This window comes from Alosa sapidissima, chromosome 21 (genome assembly GCF_018492685.1).
Source record: "Alosa sapidissima isolate fAloSap1 chromosome 21, fAloSap1.pri, whole genome shotgun sequence".
Classification (NCBI taxonomy): Eukaryota; Metazoa; Chordata; class Actinopteri; order Clupeiformes; family Clupeidae; genus Alosa; species Alosa sapidissima.
The window spans coordinates 19033396-19055377 of NC_055977.1; the positions used below are offsets into that span (position 1 = coordinate 19033396).

Below are 21982 nucleotides of genomic sequence, written 5' to 3' on the forward strand. Positions count from 1 at the left end.
AATGGACCTAACTAGAGAAGAGATGTGATTAGTCACACTTCATTGCACTTGCCGCCATATGTGTTTGGGGCTGTGCATACTTAGCTGTTTGTAATCCATCTGATCAGAATCGGTATTTTCTGAATTGAATGAGACTCTCCAGAAATGAAACATCTTGTGCAGACTTCCCTTATCTGCAACCTCACAGAGTACCTGTTTTGCAAATTATCTTTAGCTATCGTTGGCGTGTCTTGACAGATTTTTTCCGATGGTGCAGTAATAAAGAAAGGTCAGGAGGAGTTCCAGCCATTGCAGTGCTTCAAGCATTTGAAGTACATTAGTGCAGAGAGGGGAGGACAGTATGAGAGGCTTATCAATTGGGGAAGCTAGCCTGCAGACACAAGCCCTGTCAACTGAATTACTAATTTCCTGCATAATCTGGCTGAGGTGCTTGTTGTTGTCGAACATGTAACAAACAGGGAACAACAAAAAGTTGACAGCCTTGCAGTGGGTGAAAATCCTGGGGATTCGCCGGAGCCTAGAGAGGGGGATTCAGAGACTGAGTGAGACGTCTGCAGGGCCTGCAGGGTTGGATGGATTTTCTTTGCCCTCTCGGAATGGCAGCAGCACAAATAATAACATTCTGCTGCCTACATCGCACTGCACTGCTTACCATCTCTCTTGGTGCATTTTTTTTTATTATTGTTTATTTTCTTTTTTAGTTGATTATTTATGTAATTCCCTTCCTGCCGACCATCTTTCATTAATTCATTTATCTTTTTAACTCATACAATATGTTATTTCTCCCACATATTGTACGCTTGCATGGCCTTTCTCACTTTCTGTCTCTTCCCTGTTGTCTCTGTGTGTTCTCCATTCTGCTAATTGGCTTTTGTGCATCTGTCCTCTGTCCTACTCCCCCCTCCCCCCGACCTTCTAACTCTCTTGTACGTTGTAGAAATATTTGCTTGCCACTCAAATGAGTGGTGGCAAGAAACAGCGAGTAATGACTTCTGAGAGATCCAGGCTCTGGTGTTTTCCCCTCCCAACAGTAATCTTTTCGACAGGCCCCTCTGGCCACCCCCAGGGAAGTGGGACAGGGACAAAGGAGAATATGTCATAAAAGAGACACACACAACCCATTCCTCATTTAATTACACTATATGTGTGTGTGTGTGTGTGTGTGTGTGTGTGTGTGTGTGTGTGTGTGTGTGTGTGTGTGTGTGTGTGTGTGTGTGTGTGTGTGTGTGTGTGTGTGTGTGTGTGTGCGTGCGTGCGTGCGTGTGTGTGTGTGTGTGTACACATTGAGTTTTATTCGTTGAAGATTAGCACACAGACTTTCATATGATGATATGTGATGTGTAGATTCATTCTTTATTATAGATGGCTGACATAAAAGAATATAAAGGCTGACTGACCATATTCATCTAGCTGTGTCTCTACAACTCATTTTACTAAAGGAAGTAATTTCATTAGTGCAATTCATCATGCAGGACGTTTTATATATATATATATATATATATATTTGTTTCTCCAGGGACCCACCACACACTAAAGAGGGAGGAGACTGCTTAACACATTTCTGACTGTTCCCATTAAGTTAGACTTCAGTAATTATGTCTGTGATGTGTTCTTAGCATATGAATCAGGAGTTGCGTTTTCACTAGTCATTGAGTCCACAATGGAGTATAGTTAGGGAACATGGTCTTCGATTCAGTGAAAGAAACTTTCATCTGATGTATGGGGAACCTGATCAGTAAGTTCAGTTTATGCTAGAGGCAGGTTACCAAGGTGAAAATCATCATAAATAGTAGATGAAACGGAATAGAAAGGCATGGCTACTAAACTAGGACACTGTGGTCTTACTGAACCTTGCAGTAACTACTCTTGTTTAAGCATAGTTTTAACTGCTTGTTTAAATGCAGTTTGTGTAAAGCTAGTAAAATTATAGATTTAAGGGAGGAGGTTTGATGGTCTGGTGTTGGGGTTGCATCGTCATTTGATGTACACATAATCCCATCATCCAGGATTATGCTGCGGGGAAGATTCTTCCCTCCAATGAAACACTATACTGTTCCTCTGCCATTCACAGCCTGTCCTTTCCGATAACTGGGCTCCTTGGAACAGGAGGGGGTCCCCAGCTCCGTACGCAAATCCTTTTTTAGCCATCTGCTCAGGCAAAGCTTGCGCCAAATTAATTTGTTTAAGAAATTTAATTGATTTAATCTTTAAAAAGTACCCATTAGTGTCTCTACTGCCAGCCGCTCTTTAAAGCACATCAAGGAAATGAGTACACGATGCTCCGTTAATCTGAAGCAGATTCATTTGAGTGTTAAACTTTTCCTGGAGAAGTGCATCTACCTCACAGCTTACAACCACAAGTAATCACCTGAACTCCTTACCTTACCTGTGCAAAAGACGAGACTAATTAACACTGAAACACTGTTTTCACCTGAACACCTGTGCGGCATGTATATTTAACTGTAGTCCAATTACCAAGCGTTCATCTACCTGGATTTAAGGCTTAATAATTAGCTTACTCCGACTGACTCCCATTCAAGGACCGGAAAGGTCTGTCCCCGCAAAGTCTCTCTTACCTGGGCTTAAGACCCGACTAATTACCCCGCCGGAACGCTCGTTCACCTGGGCTTACGGCCCATCTAATCGGCCTTAAGGCTGCCTTTCCCTCTTAGTAGTAAGACTCATCACTCTTACCCTCGCCTGAACTGTGTTCAGAGACTCCTTTTGAGTGGCAGACTTTGTTCTTCCTCCATGAATGAGAGTGGAAAATGGTGTCGGAGTGTCGTGCCAGGTGTGGGTGTTATCTCTGGTGTGGTGTCTTTTGGCAGGGTGTGAGCCCACGTTACCCTCATGCAGTGGTGTCTTATCTTCACAGAGAAGCCCACATCAGACTGCAGTTCTGCAGATGCTGAAGAGCTGTCTCTCAGTGAATCTGACAAGGGCTTTAGACTGTTTTGTTAGGGAAACACATTAAGGATGCTTTATAAAAAAAAACATCTCCCTCTCAGATGAGAGGAAGGGCATTTTGTCAGTCTTTTCGTTACCCTCTTTTTACTGAAGGAACTGAATTGAGAGATTCAAGGTTATGTTTTCTTTTCTTAGGAAAACCCTCAAGTGAGTGTGTAGTTTGTTTTGTGAAGCTTTTTGAGCAGAATCAGATTCTGTCCATTAATAGAGAGACGTTTGCTGCCAGTGAAGGCAAAGGCGTATTCAGTCACTGAAAGACACTCTGAATATGGTATTTTACAATGACCCTTCACAGAGCTTTCAGTGTATTCTGTAAAGAAATTTTATCAGTGAACTGATAGACTGGCTTTCTTTTCTAGGTAAAGACTACCCCAGACAGTTTTGTGCTAGCTCAGGTCTGAGATGGTCTTTTTGAGGATAATAAATTGTGGGCTTTGATTATTAGATTTTCTGTTTGTCCAAAAGAAATGACGCCACCACATTCCTCTCAATGGAAACTGATATCTGAAATTGGATTTATATGGGATTTCTAATGGGATTCTTATAGGATTTCTAGTGGGATTTTTCTAAATGGGATTTCCAGGGGCTTTGGAGAAGGATCAATAAAAGGTGTGAAAGCCAAATAATTCTCTTCATGTTTCAAATGCAGTATAGGGTTTCCTCTAATCTTTCCTTAAGAGAAAGATGTCTCTCACCCTTGTCGTATTAAGTACAGTGGATTTGGTTCAGTTTTTGGGTCTAATCACATTCCATAAGGGCACATTTCGCTATGTTATGTGTGGTCAAGAGGTGTGATTTTCCTCTCTTCCTCTCTCTATCTCTCTATCGCTCTTGATCTCTAGGTGTGTGTGTGTGTGTGTGTGTGTGTGTGTGTGTGTGTGTGTGTGTGTGTGTGTGCCCAGAGTTAGAGCTTGGTGTAAAATCCACTCCGTTGACCAGCTGCGGCGATGGTCCTCTGTGGTGTGACAGGATATTGTTATCATGTACTTTGAAGCTAACAAGGCTGGTTTGAGATAAGGAGCCTTGTGATGTTTGCTTGTAAAGATCATGCTTTTTCCTGGGGGCTGTTAGAAATGGGTGCTTGTGAATTTGACAAAGAGAGAGGAAGAAAGAGAGAGATAGAAATGCAACTTTTTGAGCATGCAGTGGTCTGCTTTGATGCGGCGCTTGGTTCCCCCTTGTCAAAATGTGTGAGGGAAAGGCTTTGTTCACACTTCGTGAGGACAAAACCTCACCTCTCTCTCTCTCCCAATTCTGTGAGGAGAAAACCTCACCTCTTTCACTCCCAATTCTGTGTGGTTGTGCTGTGCATACTCCTGCAGGTTATAATTTGGCTGGGGAGTTTGTGTGTGTGTGTGTGTGTGTGTGTGTGTGTGTGTGTGTGTGTGTGTGTGTGTGTGTGTGTGTGTGTGTGTGTGAGCTACCTATCCTCTACTGCCGAAACCAAGGTGCAAAATAAAGCCCCAGTGTTCTGGACATTCCTTTGAATTTTGTAAGACAGAGGGGGAGGAAGAACTGTCTTGAGCATATATAGAACACACACGCACACACATTCCAGAGTAGAGTAGGGAATGTTGCCTGTCAGGAGTGTCTCTTTGCGTCTGACCCATGTGTAAGTCAGCGTACCTGTCCTGGAATGTCATGTCTATGCCTCACTGATTTCAGCATGTACTGTAGCTGCAACATGCAACTGTACTGGTGTCCAGGAATGGGAGGATTGGGTTGTGTGTTGTGTAGCTTGACTGAGGGCCAAGGAAACACACCTCGCAAAGACGTATCTTGCATAAGACTCTGTATCTGTATCCGTATCTCTCTCTCTTTTTCACACACACACACACACACACACACACACACACACACACACACACACACACACACACAGAGTAGTGGTAGGGAGGGAGCTACAGATTTTGTAAACACCACCGTTACCCTTTGGCCCCCAGTGTCAAGCTTCGAGTTGACTCAAAGCTGACCTTTGACCCACGGGAGATTTAGGCAAATCTCAGGCATTCCTTGTGTCAGTGAAGTTGTTCAGGTTGTACCATGCCCAACAGGAGACCAGTCAAGCATGTGTGGGCCTTGGCCCCAACAGACCCCCATCAGATAAAATGTGGATTTGGTCCCTGAGAGTCAAGTCAAGTCAAGTCAAGTCGGCTTTTATTGTCAATTTCTTTACATGCACTGGTCATACAAAGAATTGAAATTTCGTTTCTTACTTTCCCATGCAGACATAGACATACTTTAAATACAGACATAGACATACTATAGACATAGCCATAGACAATAAACATTAAATTTAGAGTGAGCGAGAGACAGAGAGAGAGAGAAAAAGCATGGTTACGACTAGAGGACAAGCTGCGCTGTTGTTTTTATTTATTTATCCAGTGTTAAAACAGATCTCAAATCACTGTGTGGTGTCGTTGGGTACAAAGTGGCATGCCTGCTGGAGGAAAAGAGGCGAGAGATCTGAGAGGTTGGAGATGCGTGTTTATGTCTGTTAATGAAGAGAAATCTGACAGAGTCAAAAAGAGAGGCGTGGGGGGTATGAACATGGGAGGTAGAGAGAGACAGAGAGAGAGGAGAGAGGATGTAAGAGGTTTGGCCAAAAAAGTTTTGAAATGGAGCTTATGAGTCAGACGCAAGTCAGAATGCATCAGGGATAGAGAGAGAGGATTTAAAGGGAGAGGAGGAGGGAGAGAGGAGGGAAGAGAGGAGGAGATGAAGAGGGAGAAAGAGCAGGATGTGTTGAGACAGGAAAGGAAAAAAAGGATCATTTTGTTTATGGCAGTAGGGGACAAGTGGTGGAAAAATCAACACTCTTAAGATGAGATCTCAGCTGCGGCTTTGCTTAAAACCAACTGATTAGCCACTGAGGGTTGTTTGGCTGCACCCACATAATTCTTTCTCTACCCCTCATACGTGTGTGTCTGCCACAACACATCTGTATCACGAAAACATTTCAGGTCTTCAAAACATTTTGATATCAGGCCTGTCATAAAAAGTTCACAATCTTATCAGTGTCAGCAGCTAAAGAATTTTCATATGATTGTTTTACAGTGGCTCTCAATATGATGACTTAAAAGCCAACAGACACCCCTGATGACGGAGAGAATGATGGAGAATGAGAAAGAGTGAGAGTGTATCGACAGGCCATATTTATCAACAGTGACCAGTGTTTTTCCAGGTGAGCGGTGCATTGTGGGTAACCGGTCGTGCGGACAGGAGCTGGGCAAACAGGAAGCGGGTGATGGCCACCGGTAGGTCCAGCCAGGGTCCAGTCCGGGAGTGTTTTTGAAGGATATCCTGTGCTGAGGAGCGAGAGGGCTGTGTGATAAGGCAGCTAGACATCAGCACACAGGGGCACCCTCGAAGGCAGATAGCATGAGAGGCCTCAGGAAGCAGTGTAAAGGCCACAGCTCTCGTCTGCTTCTCTCTCTCTCTCTCTCTCACGCACACATGCACACACACACAGACACACACATGCACACGCACACACACACACACACACACACACACACACACACACACACACACACACACACACACACACAGACGCACACACAAACACACAAACTGCAGACTTGTCGTTTCTGATACTTGCAGACATGATGTTTCTCTAGAAATAGAGAGACAAAGAAGGAACAAAGGCAAGTACACATGGGGTAATTTTGCTGGGTAGCCACATAACCTGTTTCATTTATTTTGTTTGGATGATAATGGCAATTTTGCCTATAGATGATAACAGTTCTCCAGGAAAGACAATGTTGCCCAATATCAATGGGAATGTGCCAGAACCACAGTAGAGCAACTTTGCTGTAAACATTGCCTTGCACATCATCATCTTTAGAGGAAGGGACTTGGTGAACGAGTGTCAGGATGAAAGACGGAGGAAGAACAGACAGGAAGGGGGTGTGAATGAGAAACAGACAGCACTTTTTCAATTGACCTTGTTTAGACACGGAGTAGGGCTGGGCGATATGGCTGAAAACTGTATCACGATATAAGTATTTCATATCGGTTGATATTGTTAATTTTTTATTTTTTTTTAATCTATTTCAGATAAGGACCAGAAGGGGAAAAAAGTTGAATTTAAACACTTTTATTTTAAACTTAACCTTCCTCTGATTTTAATCACCTCAGTTATCAATCAAAGCAAACAGGGAAAAGAAATAGCAACACAATCACGAAAAACACTCAAATAAATGTAAGTCTGAATGAAAAGCAGCACTGGTTGAAGCCTGGAAATATTGTAAACAAAGTAGCTCTATTTGCTAGTTTATCATAGTCTACTGGTTAGGCTGTTCAGTTTCCCCACATGTGTTTAAGTTTCAAATGAATACTTTTTCTCCTTGGGACAGGCCGGTTTGAGTCTTGGAAAATACTTTTCCATTTGCATCGGGATTAAAATGATTATAGCAGTCAATTTGAATGCAACAGTTTTGAACAAATTCGTGCAGCGTGCTAATGATGCTAACCGGATTTAATAGCAATTTAGCCAGTCGTCTTGCACGTTTGTGAATGTTTGGATTACATGTGCATGAGGAGGGATGCGCCTGTTGAAAGGAGAGAGAGAGAGAGAGAGAGAGAGAGAGAGAGAGAGAGAGAACGGGGCAAGGACTCATTGAGAGTCTGTGTTGAGGTAGGCCTACTTCTATCGCCTACTCTGGTAGAGTTGCACATAGCTACAATGCAAGATATATTTAGCCTATTTATTTATGGACAACTGTAAGGCGGGAGGTGTGTGTTTTAATTATCGAATGTTCTATCGAACCTATTTTTTATTGATATCGATTACATGTCTATTGCGATACATATCGCTATCGTTTTATCGCCCAGCCCATATGACTGATGGGTGGTCTGGAAAATACTGTGAGTCTGCTGTCACTTAATGAGCGTGTGTGTGTGTGTGTGTGTGTGTGTGTGTGTGTGCTTCCTTCCCATTGTCACAATCCTTTTTTTTTACCCAGACAAATGTGTTAAGATTCAGACATGTTGCGACATCTCACCACTGTCTCTGGCAAGGAACACCAACAGCTTTGGGTTGCTAGGGTGGCCTTCTCCGAACACAACAGGCACCTACCCACCACAGCCAATTAAAACCACCACAGAATGCCAAAGGAGCCAATTACAGGCAGCCTTGTGTTCTGTGGAACCCATTAGGGCGTGTGGAGAAACATAAGGGTCGGTGATAATTGTTATGGAACTGTGACAGGAACAGATGAGACAGCTAGGAGAGAGGTCCTTAGAGACAGGGGGCTGAACACCCTGTGTGTGTGTGTGTGTGTGTCTGTCTATGCATGTATGTGTGTGTGTGTGTGTGTGTGTGTGTGTGTCTGTCTATGCATGTATGTGTGTGTGTGTGTGTGTGTGTCTGTCTGTCTGTCTATGCATGTATGTGTGTGTGTGTGTGTGTGTGTGTGTGTGTGTGTGTGTGTCTGTCTATGCATGTATGTGTGTGTGTGTGTGTGTTTAAGTGTAAGTGTGGAGCTGAGGGATTTGAGACAGATTTAGTATCTCCAGATGCTGTCTTGTGGCCGGAATCACCTGTGGAAGATTTCTCACCCACTCGCTCTCTCTCTCTCCTTCACCCCCCATTTCTTCCCCTTGCTCTCGCATTCTTTCTGTCTCGCTATCATTCCCTTCACTCATCCACTCCCTGCAAGTGGCTTATGCGTCTCCGCGTTCGGTGAGAAATTATGTATCCATTCATTTGAGGACAGGTTGGATCAGCTCAGCATCAGTCGAATGTTGTTGGGAGCACACAAATGATGGTGCACAGCTTGTTTTGGTAAACGGGCAAAGTGCGTGCGAACGTTCGCTCAGATTAGTCTTAATCGCTACAGCAAACATTTACTGGTAACCATTCAGAAATGTTCCCGATGGCACTGCTTGTTTGTGTTTGGAGGCCATCTTGCATGCAGATTGCGTTCTCTCTCTCACACATGTCGGCGCGGCAACCTAAAGTCACAGGCAAGAGAGGCTGATTGTGTGTGATTGAAGAGGCTTTACCTCGTGTGGAGAGTTTCATCAACTCTTTTCAGGCTTGTCTGCATGAAACCTCACACACGAGTAGACTGTACAACAGAGTATGTAAGAGTTGAGCAAGAGCTTCGAGAATGTTTTCTGGAAAATTAAATATAGAGACAATCGAAGAGGATTGATGATGCATCTGTGTGCATTTGTTGGGCATGAAGTGCACATACTGTATGTGCATGGATGTGTTACAATTTTGCACAGGAAAGTACACACGCGCGCACACACACACAAACACACACACACACAAGCACGCACACATACGCAATCAGCCCACTGAGTCACCAATGACATAGCCTCACAAATACTTCCTGTGCATCTCCCACAAAACTTGTTTATAAACACATTTGTAATCAGCTGTATTCATTCAACAACTCCATAACCACACAAGCACTCTTCCACAATGCGCACGCAAACACACAAACACACAAATATATAAACACACATGCACACACACAAACGCGCGCACACACACACACACACACACACACACACACACACACACACATTCTCGTGTCTCATAGACACACTTCAGTTATCCGTCTTATTCAATTAGCACATTCCATCTCCTGCCATTAAGAAGAGCGCAGACAGCCGTGAGCTGGTCGCCTTCGGCAACGGCAAGTAGCCTGTAGCCACCATGGCGGCACGTCTTCAATTAGTTCTGCCTGCCTGCCCCCCCCCCCCCCCTCTCCTCTTTATCTCTCGTTCTCTGTTTTTCTTCTCTCTCTCTCCTTCCCTCTCAAACCTGCCTCACCTCATTTGTAGCCATGTTTGACTGAACACTCAGCATTTATTTTATTACAATTCTCAAATTCAATTGTTAATGTTAAATGTCTATTCTATTGTGCCATGATCTGTTCTACCCATGTTCTATGGATTTCCACCCCCTTTCCATTTCCTGTTTTCTCTCCCATGTTTACACATGATGCACACACATATTGTGGTTGTGTGCTTACAATGAGAATTCGGGGGTAATTTAAAGAGATCACTTCCCTCCGCAGCACTAGGCTGCTTCCGAGTGAGTCTATTTCAGTTGCCGCCAGTGTAACAAGGCCGAAGGGACCAGCTCCTGCTAGTCACAACCTCATCATTATCATGCCACTGTGACTAAATGTGATTAGGGTGGAGGTCAACAGCATCTCCATGGTAAAACTGTTCACTGACTGCAAGACAGAGAGAGAGAGCAAGAGAGAGAGAGCAAGAGAGAGAGAGCAAGAGAGAGAGAGAGCAAAAGAGAGAGCAAGAGAGAGAGAAAGAGAGGGAGGGAGAGTGGCGAGAAATGTATGAACATATTAGTTTCGCTATCACCAGACCAAGCTCAATCTTTTAAGATTGAACATTGGTCTGGGGAGTCTGCTATGTAATTTCTACTGCACAAGAGGCGTGATCAACGGGCATAGTTCAAATGACTGTACGCAATAGTCATTCACCAATCTGATCAACGAACCAGGTGACTACTGCAGAGCAATGCGAAAACTCCAGGCAGGAAACTAGATACACTTATGGGGTGGGGGATTGCGTTTCTTTAGAGATCCGCCGTCTTGGTTTGTATAGAAATGGGGGTGTGGGGCTAGAGAGAGAGAATGAGGGATGATGAATACAAAAGACAAGAGGAGAGAGGGAGGGAGGGAGTGGAAGCACAAAATGGACAGATTGAGTCTAGGTGAAAAAAATAGTAGAGATGGAGAGAGTAAGAGCATGGTTTGCACATGTGAAGGAGGGAGGGAAAGAGAATGTGTGTGTGTGTGTGTGTGTGTGTGTGTGTGTGTGTGTGTGTGTGTGTGTGTGTGTGTGTGGTCTCGAGTTTGCTGGATGGGTTCACATCCATTAGTCCTGACAAATCCCTCTCTCTGTCATTGTCTCTCACGCTGTCCCTGCTGCTCCATTCCTCTGTATTCATACATTTTATTTTTCCTCAGTGAATTTCCATCTCTTGAATGTTTCGCTCTGGCCTGCGTGACAGACACGTGGCTATAGGCAATAGCAGTGGGTTCTTTATATTAAGTATATATGCAAATTGTTTTGTGATACGTTTGTGTGCATTTCATTTTTGCACACAGAGTAATAACTGAAACCATATCATATCCTGGCAATAAGTAAGCACACACACACACACACACACACACACACACACACACACACACACACACACACACACACACACACACACACACACACACACACACACACATACATTTATGAGCCCCCAACCCCCAACTTCCTCCATCTCCAGACACTGCATCTAGTTATCTGTTGGGACACCATCTTGAGATTGTAGCATAATGTGCTTTTGCATGACGTGATGCATATTTGCAAGCATTTCTTAGCTTCTTCGCTCTTATTTCTGACAGTCCGTGTAATCTCCATGTCTCATAACACCAACAAGCAAACAAACAACACAATTTAGTGTGCTGCTGAGGCAATGGACCAAGGATTATGAGTCATCTTTTTCACAAAGCAGATTAAAGTTGTGACCAGCGGACATGAAGAAAGATAGAACTCTATTAGGAGGCAAGAAACAATGGACGGATGGGCGTGGACCGAAGAAGTTTGTAACTTTTATGAGCCTCCAGAACAGTGAAGATGTCAAATGCCTCTTTTATCAGCTTAATCTATTAATTGAAGTGAACCTGTTTCCTTCCTGCTTCAGGGCTATTGCTTTTGTTTCCCCCCTTGTTTTGTTTGAGCTGATATACAGCTCTGTGGAGTTGTGTCTCTTTAGTAATCCGCTGGCTTGCGCGTTTATCCCTCATCCTGCCTTGCTTTTTTGGGAAGAAACGCCGCAGTGCAAAGCCTCTACGCTTAGTATTCACCTCCCATCTCATCTCTCAGGATAAAGTAGAGTAATACAGCGAGAAAAAGAAAAGAGAGAAAAAAGAAAGCAAAATAAAAATGCTTTAGGCTAATTTACCACACCTGCCAGTGAAAAAGGCAATGTCTTACATGACAAACTGCGCTGTCCACGTGGCATGTGTTGGAGGTCTGAAGCAGAACCACCTCGGGCATTAGATCATGCTGGTGAGAGCCGGGATGCGGAATGCATGTCTCTGCATCCATAAATGCTCGTGACTGGGGAGCACATCATTGTTGCTGTGAAGGTCTGAAAGCAAAAGCCCTCAGAGACTTGTGTTGTTTTTTTTGTTTTTAAAAAAAAATCATCCCTGGGTATTCTGACGCTTTTGTCTGCATTATCTGGCTGGTTGGTTGGTGGTTTGCACGGTGGTGAGCAGCATTCCACTGCGATCCCATTTTAAACATCTGAATGTACTTTTTAAATAAAACACACACACACACACACACACACACACACACACACACACACACACACACACACACACACACACACACTCCAATGATGGAATGTGGGAGTGTTGGAATGGTGAAAGTGTAAGGTGAGGGCAAGGACACAGAGGCACAAGAAAGGTAGGCAGGCCTGTTTGAAACAAGCTGATTTACACCTCGGCTTGTGTTTTTTATGACCACTACCACCTGCCGGCATGCCCCGCCGGGCTGTTCGTCCTCCCTCACGTTTTCGCCTCCCCATCCCCTCTTCTCTCTTCTCTCCCTCACGTTCCTGCCCTCCAGGGGTTGTTGGGTTCGTGACAGTGACAGCATCAGTCAAGGTTGTCAAGGGTCACGCTAACCCCCCCAACCCTCCCCAGGCTGAGTCCCAACAGTAATACGATCGGAGCCTCAGGTGACGAGAGCAGCGCCAGAGTGCTGACCCCTCGGAGAGCCGCTGTAATGCTGTAACGCCAGGGCCTCAGTCTCAGCTGGAGGAAGAGGAAGAGGAATAGAATGGAGGAAGGAGGAAGAGGGGGCGGGTGAATTGATGGGTAAAGTGATGAAGAGGCGCTGCCGATCCCAGGCTGTACAAACGTTGTGGTGGCTAGTGCCCGGTGTGTGCTTTGTGTGTATGTGTGCGTGTGTGCACATGGGTGCGTGTGTGTTTGTGTCTTTTAAGTTGGGATAAGTGAACAGGAGAAAAGAGAAAATGAAAGTTATTGATTGTATGTGTGTGTGTCTGTATCTGTGTGTGTGTATGTGACTGTGTTTGTATGCATGGGAGTGCAATACTGTGCGCACGCACACACACACACACACACACACACACACACACACACACACACTCACACACACACACACACACACTAATGCGTCCTTCCCCCTGTGGACAGTAGAGAATGGATCGATGGTTCCAGCTGGAGAGCAGTGATGGCTGATTCCTCTAACACCCTGCTAAAGCTCTGCAGCCAACCCACCTGTTACCAAGGGCATAGAACTGACAGTGAGATCGCAACAACAACACCCTTCCTTCCCACACACACACACACACACACACACACACACACACACACACACACACACACACACACACACTCACACTCACTCACTCACACTCACACACACACACACACACATCCCAAACTCCACACTCTTTCATCACCACTCTCAAACACAAATTGAATACACCACGCCTCGTAAAGTAAGCTTTGATATTTTAGCTTAATGCAGCAAAATGAACATCGCAGTACAGCGCAGCAGCCACTGGCTAAAAGTCAAAGCGTGATGTAGAGCAGCTCAGGCCTTGCTTCCACCCCTGGCTGTTCCTTTTTTGTCTTTGGAAAGCCAGAAGTGAATGAATCACCATTTAATCACGGACAGTTCGCCCAGCGCCAGAGACACCGAGCCAGACGCAGCCAGGAGGTGGAAGAAGGTGCTTTGCTTTCGAGGTGGAGTGAGGTGATGAGTCTTCGTAATCAGAGCACGAGCACTTGTCACCTCTGTAATCAGCGGTCGCATCGACCAGACTCACCAGGGGGAAGGCTGCAGACGTAGTTTAATAGCAGCCTTGTGCCAGTTGATCCATATGTCATTATAACCGCATAAGTGTCTGAGCTAAAGGTCGTTCGGTATCTCCTTGAACGTGACTCACATACCTATGAGGAGCAGATTGGCCACTTAGTCATCCCTCACCTTGCATCTTACAGTGGCTTCACTGTAAATATACAGTATATGATAAATAAATAAATAAATAAATATAAGTTCCTGAAAGCTTGTCCACAGGTTTTAACAATCAGGTCATAATGCTGGAACGGATTCAGTTTTGTGCTTTTGGTCTGTCCGTTTCCTCTGCTCCTCTCATCCTGAACAGCAACCTGCTCACTGCATGTCTCTCCTCCACCAAAGCACATCCATCACTCTCTCTTTTCTCATCTGCAGTGGCCATCAGTCACTCTGTAATTCAGCCCTGGCCTTCTACTGACCTAGTCGGCCTTAACCTAATAAGCTGTAGGCACTACCAGTCTGATTCTTTATTTTTTCTAGCTACTGATTCAATTTAGCTGTTGCCCAAATGTTCTTCTGGCTCCTTGGTTTGACTTTTGCTCTGAATTCTTGTCCTTCGTTGGATGTTTATCACTAGTGTTGGTGGGTATTGGCTGCGTCTGAACATTTATTTTATTCATTTTATTTACTCAGCACTCCATATTCCATGTTATGCCAACAGTTTATTGACTTGTCTTGCTTAGTGTTTATATAATTAGAATCTCTACGTACAAAGACATATCATTATGGACACTCTTGCCAGCACGCAGTCAAAACACTGACAGCACAAACGCTACCAGACAATTGAACAAAATGCACACATCCATGCACATGCGAAGGGCATATTACCCTAACTTTGTGTGACAGACTGAGACGTGCATGGTCTCACACACACACACACGGAAACCCACACGCATGTGCACTCTCTCACACATCCACACCCCCCCTCTCTCTCACACACACTCACACACACCGACACATGCACACACGCACACACACACAGAGAGAGAGAGAGAGAGAAAAAATGCACGCACAAACACACACTGACATCTCTGTGACATGTGGATGCCTGGTTGCTGAGTGGAACCGATTTGCATGGCTAGCAGCAGCTATCTCGCAGGCTCCCACAGGCTCTCATGCACTGCCACTAGCCCCCTGCTGTAGACCATTTTAGCTGCGGACAAGCTAGAAATGAGATGTGCAAAAAACATGACTCTGTCACGCAATGCATTTGTTCCTATGTAAAATGGCTTGTCTAGCTCCAGTAAGTGGGCAGAACAGGATTCCCATTGATTTCTGTCCTCTTTGTGCTGAATCCATAAGGCATCATGCCACAAGGTATGATTCTGTTGTCTCACAGGAGTAAAGGCATACTAAACACTGGCAGAACGAACAGTAACAATTTAGGAAGCACATGAAGGAGGCTTGTTGATAAAATATGCAAAGTGGTTGATCCTTTCATTCTGCCCATTGCCCAATTTGACGAACTGTTAACCAAACACCTCCTCTATTGATCCCCTGGTCAGATGGATGGTGAATTGGTCGCTCTATTCATTACGCTCTATCCATAACTCACTGGTCCTTCAAACCATTGGACAAGAGTCTGATCATCCCACAGGTTCGTTAATCACTAGCGTGGTCGATAGCTATCGGACAGCACTCTATGGAGTGCCTTTTTAAGTAATCAAGAAGATGTTGCTCCGCAGTCTGAGGGAGACAAATGGATAGTGTCTAACGACGGAAAACCGGACCGTTTGCCGGATGAATGATGCCAGTGACATAATCAGAATGCAGGCAGGGATCCAGCAGCCAGGCTGACAGCGGAAGAAGATAAAGTGGTAAAGTAAACAAAAAAGTAATAATTACTAGGATTACCGCAGCATGAGCAATGCGCATCACCCAATGCGCATCACCCAATGCGCATCACCCAATGAGCATCACCCAATGCGCATCACCCAATGCGCATCACCCAATGCGCATCACCCAATGCGCATCACCCAATGAGCATCACCCAATGCGCATCACCCAATGCGCATCACCCAATGCGCATCACCCAATGAGCATCACCCAATGCGCATCACCCAATGCGCATCACCCAATGAGCATCACCCAATGCGCATCACCCAATGCGCATCACCCAATGCGCATCACCCAATGCGCATCACCCAATGCGCATCACCCAATGCGATTAAACTGACGAAAGCAGACATACAGCTCCAGGGAGCAGGCCAAAATGTGATGAGGTGATGGTTGATAACATTGTTTTGCACCCGAAACGGAGAGCATTACAGGAAGCCCAGATTCACCATCAGCACCGCGAGAAATAATAGAGGATGAAAACATGATGGAATTAGGAGCAATCACCAGGGTCAAGGTCAGATAGTCATCACAGGGAAAAGCTGTTTCGTCTGTTTCGTGTGGCGTATCAAGCCTTCATCTTTGACAGGATAGTGTACAGCAGACAATAAAAGAGTTGGGGGAGAGATAGGGAGGAGGACTCGGGGGTCCAGGTCCTCTTGGACACTCTGGCTTGCATGCTGTGGTATGCTTGGCCATTCCCATTCCCATAAGTACCACTATTCCTTTTGTTGCTGGAATAATTGATTCAATTTCAACAATAATTACAGTCCATGTTAATAAGGCAGATGAAAAGGAATACGCTTTTGAAAATGTGAGACTCTTTTACACCCTCCAGGGCATTACTTTTGCACACATGGTCACAAAGCAGATTTGGAACTGGTGCTCAAGAAGTGCAAGCCTTAAGAAAAGGTTTTTGCAGAGACTTGCCCCTATATTTAACTGTCATAACCAGTTCTGGACTGTTGGGGATTTTTTTTTTGTGTTTTGAACAGTGTGAAAATGCCTCAAGCTCAGCCTCTGCTTTCAGAACCTGGGACTGAATTGTTACTCTCGGCTTTGGTCTTTTTTCCCCTGGATTTTGTGCACACTTTTTTTTGATTTTCTGACCAAGCACCCATCACTTTCATTGTACCAATATGTCTGCGGGTATTGCATTAGGGGCCTGCCTCCCTCGAACACAGTCACAAGCCTCAAATCAGAGAAGAGGGCACTCATCCAGGCCACTGACAGGGAAAGGGAGATGATTCATTTGTAGTACATAAAGTACAATTACAAATGCTTTCATTTTTTTCATTGTTCACTGTTCAGCCCAGACAGCATAATAGACCTTGCCAGAATAACAAGCATCCCTGTAGGTTATGTCTACTCAATAGTTCCTGCAGGTTTCCAGATCAGTGCTGTCGGGTCACTGCACTAATCACAACGCTAATTTGCTTCTGGTTCTATGTTAGTGTTTCAATAACAACATCTGTAGTGTTGCCAGGAATCTTGCCTGTGGTTGTGTTGCTTGGGATGGTGAAACTCTGCTCCAAGTGCAAACACACACACGCACACACAAATATTTAGCCGCTCAAGTGCTCTCAGTCATTCACTCTTTCAAAGAAGACATCCTCCCACACATGCATCTGCCTGCAGCTGCAGTCAGTGGGAAGTCGGTACATTTGTTTGGGCACAGGAAGAAGCTGTGTGTATATGCAAGAGCAGTGTTGGGGTATGAAAGATGAAAATAATCTCTCTTCTCTTTTTTTTCTTGATAGGAAATGGCAAAGTATCAACCTGAGGGGGTTTAAGCCCCCCCCCCATCTTCCCTCAACCAAATGCCTCATTCTCTTCATCGCCTCATGGACCTTGAGACCTGTAGAGTTCGGAGCTTTTGATTGGACGTCTCATCCATCCATCTCTGGGGACACAATTGGTGAGCGTGATAGATACCGCCCCACTCTCCCTGCCTCCTTGGCTGTCTGCATGTAACAGCTCATTGGTTTGCTTCCTTTACATTCAGTCGAGCAGGGGACAGCCCCTCCACCCCCCACCCCAAAGAAAAATATCCTCGGTGTTCTTGCCAAAGACCGATGATTTATTTGCCATTTTAGCTAAGTGCTGTTTTGCATCAACAGCAATATACCATGTTGCCGTCACAAGTGTTAACATCAGGCATCATCAGTATTAGCAGTGGCAGCCGTTTGGCAGGCCTGTAGCAACAGTGCTCTAATCCACTCCACCCCCCCCCCCCCCCCGGTTCCGGCTCATCCAGACAACAGCCGACTTTGGGACGGACTGGGGCCGGTTCTAACACTTACTCGGAACAGAGGCAGATCTGCTCCAGAGTCAGGCGCCACCAGGGAAGAATGGTAATAAAGAGTAAAGGTTGTGTTCTCCTCCTCCTCTTCCTCTCCCTCCTCATACTCCATCAGTGATGCCCCTGTGCTTTGTAATTCTACTCAGACACTGTTGTTCTGGGAGGAGTAATGCTGCTGCCAGTGTCACAGTCCTGATGCACTATTTCTCAGTGGTAGCAGCGGTACCGCAAGCTGAATTGGGCTCGCACACTCCGCTTTTTACTAATAGTATTGAGGCAGGGTACTTTAAAATAGCAATGTGATACTTCTAAGCCAAACATCAATCTGTGTGAAAAACCACACTGAAATGTCTGTCTCCATTTGGAAAAATCTGGCATTTATAACACAGTAACTGGATCAACAGTCTATGCCCATTATGTGGCATAATTCAGAGTTAAGCGCCTCAAGGTTATATTATTTATGCACGTAGTCACTTAAGAGTATTTGCTGAATAATAAATACATGAATAAATTATGTTGGATTATATATTATATGGATCCTATGCATTAACAGAGAAGTCCATTAAAGGGTCTGTTTGAGGAAAGAGAGAGTTAAAGACAGAGAGGGATGTCTCATCAGAAGTGGTATTCAATAAGACAGGTGCAAGACAGTAAGACAGTATAATGGGATGAGTATAGGAGAAGTCTTTTGATGCGGCATGGAACAATTGTGAGGGTGCTTTTGTTGGCAAGGCAACGGAAGGTACTGACAGGTCACCTTATTCTGTCAGAGCCAAGTCTATTTAACACTGTTGGTCAGGCATATCACATTAAATATAAAGGAGCCTTTGTGTGTGTGCCCACCACCAAATTCAGAATGCCCATTTTATTTTATTGTCTCGTAGTTTTATATGTCATGATTTGGAAGTAATAGTCTTATATTTATTTAATCAACTTGACATATTAAATTCTAGGCTAGGAGAGTTGGATGAAATGAACAATTAAATTAAATGATTTTGCAAATGTGGTTACACGTTGATAACCATTTAGATTTCTTTACAATTTCATTTACATGTAGATTTGAAATGTACAGTTAGATAGTACCTGTATATTAAAAACCTGGTCATGGTCCACATATATGGCAATGTGTCAGTGTCTGCCTGTGGATTTTGCATGTTGGACGGAAGTGCTTGCGCCATCCTGCTACAGAGGTGACACCAAATCGATCCTGCAGACTTGGCTTTTTTTTTTTTCTTTTGGGCGGCAACCCTGACAAAGGCAATCAATGATCACTGTGGTCAAGCCACAGGAAATGTCACTTGGCCAGCCGCATGAATGGCCGTCAAGATTTAACATATCGATCCCCATATGGCCTGACAGTGGGTGCATGTGGCCTCTGGTGTACTTTAAATGGCTCTGACTAGAGCTACACTTGGGTACTTGTTCAGTTTCTTCACAAACCTCTTGCACAGCTCACCCTACCACACACACACACATACACAGACACACACACACCTAAATTAAACATATAATTACTGTTCCCAAGCAGGATTGTCCTTCTGATTAACAATAGCTTGCTTTCATTATGGTCTACCAACTACTTTATTTTTCCAAGACCGAGCAAGAGAGCAATCACACAGCTGTTGAGAAGATTGTTGATTGAAGCAATCAAAGGGGTCACATTTCACAATCTAAGATGTCTAGAATTTTTTTTTTGCACTTTTCTAAAGGCCCTTGCTCTGCTTCGAAAGACCTCTGACATGCTTTTAAAGAGATGAGTTCACCTCACTTATTCAAGTGGCTCCCTATTGATCTTGAAGCAGCAGCAGCAGCCTTAACAGTCATCAGGTAATAGCCCCCTGTGTGAGACTCTGAAGGTTAAGAAGCTGAGACTGTCGATGGGTCTGTTCAAATCAAAGTCGAAGGGATGAGTGACAGAAGGAGCAGGAGAGGAAAAAGAACAAGAAGAAGTGACAGAAGATGTCGAAGAAGACGATGAAGAAGAAAACAACGACAGGGATGAAGTGGAAAGGAAAAGATGAAGTTGAAAGGAAATCAGGATTGGAGAGTGCTAAACCAGGGACACTGATTGAGTTTGAGAGGCAAGATCAAACAAAGGGAAAAAAGGTGTAAAAGGAATGACTCTTTGTCCATTATTCCAGTGCCAGTAGCCCGATGGCGATCGATTACCCTCGCAGTAGTAGGATCTGGGGATGGATTAAGGCCATCAGGACCTCACACATGTACAAGGATTTTGTGCTCCTTGCGCACACCCCCATCATTTTCTCTCTTGACGTGCTGCCATGGCTATTTTTACCCTAACCGCATCTGCCAATGGGCACTCAGATGGCCGTTGATTGTTCATCTCGACCCTCTGTTGCGTCACCTTTGTTTCTGTCCATCAGGTCTCCAGCTTTTTTTGTTCTCTCGTCAGATCTTTTGTTACTTCATCCTTGTGAGATGTAATCCTCATTATCCTCGGCAGACAAAGATGGTTGTGGGAGAAAATAATGTGGAACTTTGTTGAACTTTGAAGATGTTATGGGGAAAAAATGGGCGAATACGTCATTGTCAGCTGGGAGAAGAATTAATCGTCTGCTTTCTGTGGAGCAGTAGGGGGAATGTGAGAGGAATTGGGGGATTTTGCACGCAGACAATCCCTTGTGGACCAGAGTCTGTAGCGGATGAATAATATACCGGCATGGGAGACGCTGCTCAGCAGAACAGTAAACACGAGACAAAACACAGTCAGAGAAACCATTTTCTCCGTCTCTGGTTTCCTCAGAAACATAGGAATTTATTTATGAGCGTGCAAATTGTACAGAAGCAAAGCAAACACCTGTTTGTGCTGTTTTTTTGTCTATCTCGCTGTCCTTGTAGCCCCCATGTTATACAGTATAGCTATCATGTTTATCATGTTATCATAGCGTAAATATCTTCCTTATGCCCTTACATGCTGCCATGCATACTGAGTTTTATTATTGTTTTCACAAGATGGAAAGAATTCTTTTTTGAGCTGAGTGGTAACACACAATAGACGCACAGTGGCCATTTTGGGCTCTATGAGTACTCAATTATGTTGTTAGGGTACTGTGCGTCAACAGAAGACAGACAATTAAAGAACACCCATCTTTCTCTTTCACACTCCCTCTCTTTCTCGTGTGTCCACTGAGTCGGCACACACACACACACACACACACACACACACACACACACACAGTGAGAGAGAGAGAGAGAAAGAAAGCGAGAAAGAGAAAAAAGTCTGTCATTCTCATGAGCAGAGTAATGAGAACCTCAGACCTAACGAGTTCAGTACATTTATCACGTGCCTCCATCTAATGGTTTCTACGCCAAGGCTGAACATGCATCTAGCCAGACAAATAGGGCTGTTTGTCTCCAGAGGCCTCTGGCAGGTGTGTGTGTGTGTGTGTGTGTGTGTGTGTGTGTGTGTGTTTGTGTGTGTGTGGGGGGGGTGAGAGTGAGTGTCTGTGTCTGTGTCTGTGCATGCACGCTTATGTGTGCGAATTGAGGGGTGGGCGCTAAAAACAAATCTGTTGTCACTGTTGATTATTCCTTCCCTTGTTCTCTCTATCTCCCTCCTTGTTATTTTGCCCTCTTTTACCTCCCTCCTTCCTCATTCCCCAACTCCCTTCATCTTCATCTGTCTTCATTTCACTCTTTTTTCACCTTCCCTCCCTCTCTCTCTCTTTCTCCTTCTCTTCTATTCTCATCTTCTCTCTCCACCATTTCTCATCCTAATATCTTCATCTCTCTTCCCTCCATCTTCTCCACCTTCTTGTGCTCCATGACCCTCACATCTCTCCATCATAGTCTCTCTCTCTCTCTTTTTTTTTTCTTTCCCTCACTCACTTCTCTCTCTTCCGTCACTTTGTGGCGGCAGCGTCTGCAGTGTGTCCTTCAGTGTGACACCCAGAGCAGTGTGAATGATGACTGCAGGGATAAGCTGTCGTGATGAAAGCTTATTCTGCGTATTCCCGCTTTTTTCCCCCTCCC

At 44.7% G+C, this 21982-nt stretch overlaps 1 protein-coding gene across 3 annotated transcripts in view; it reads left to right on the top strand.

Moving 5' to 3' along the window:
* Window positions 1-21982, top strand: part of LOC121695388 (semaphorin-6D-like) — an 87111-nt gene that overhangs the window by 26014 nt on the left and 39115 nt on the right. For 2 of the 3 annotated variants that reach the window (XM_042076170.1, XM_042076172.1), the window contains exon 3: window positions 17448-17605. The gene's annotated coding sequence lies outside the window, so the exon portion shown is untranslated. Of the gene's footprint in view, window positions 1-6024; window positions 6152-17447; window positions 17606-21982 lie in introns of all 3 variants that reach the window. The other variant, XM_042076171.1, reaches the window with a different exon arrangement.